This window comes from Magnolia sinica, chromosome 9, assembly GCF_029962835.1.
Source record: "Magnolia sinica isolate HGM2019 chromosome 9, MsV1, whole genome shotgun sequence".
In the NCBI taxonomy this organism is placed as follows: Eukaryota; Viridiplantae; Streptophyta; class Magnoliopsida; order Magnoliales; family Magnoliaceae; genus Magnolia; species Magnolia sinica.
This window is the reverse complement of record NC_080581.1, coordinates 3,728,030-3,728,702: the sequence shown is the minus strand read 5'-3', so window position 1 is coordinate 3,728,702 and position 673 is coordinate 3,728,030. Positions and strand designations below refer to the sequence as shown.

General features: G+C 42.8%; 1 non-coding gene across 1 annotated transcript; it reads left to right on the top strand.

Moving 5' to 3' along the window:
* The first annotated feature begins 267 nt into the window (after positions 1–267).
* On the top strand, positions 268–373 carry LOC131257130 (small nucleolar RNA R71). Its single transcript, XR_009177146.1, has one exon. It is a non-coding gene; the product is annotated as a small nucleolar RNA R71 (small nucleolar RNA).
* Positions 374–673: the final 300 nt, after the last annotated feature.

Genomic DNA, 673 nt, shown 5'->3' with positions numbered 1-673 from the left:
ACTTTCTTTGTCAAGTTATCAAGCTTGGCGCTCAGCTCTGGCATGACTCCTATCTCATATATACCACCTCTCTTTTGTGGTTGGGGACTTCTGTCACCTCTATTTGAATAACCCCATTGCTGGGAATTTTCGCACAAGGTTTCAAAGAAGTTCCACGCTTCGACATCACTTTTGGTCATGAATGACCCTCCACTGGTGGCATCAACCATGCGACGGTTCTGTGGTGTCAGACCGTCATAGAAGTATTGAACTTGTTGCGACTTCTCAAAACCATGGTGAGGACATTTAAGAAGCAAGTCCTTCCATCTTTCCCAACATTCATGAAAGTGCTCGCCTCTTTTTGTGTGAAGTTAGTAATTTCTCTACGGAGGGCATTGGTTTTGTGAACGGGAAGAACTTGTTTAAGAACTTCTTAGACAGTTGGTCCCATGTAGTGATAGATCCAACTTCTAGAGAATTCAACCATGCTTTCGCCTTATCCTTCAAAGAAAAAGGAAACATGCGTAGGCGGATCGAATCGTCTGAGAAGTTTTGGAACTTAAAGGTGGAGCAAATGTTTAAGAATTCTTTCACATGATGATATGGGTCCTCCTTGTCCAATCCATAAAAGGATGGCAACAATTGTATGACTCCAGGTTTAAGTTCAAAGTGTGCTGCTGTAGTGGTTGGCAAC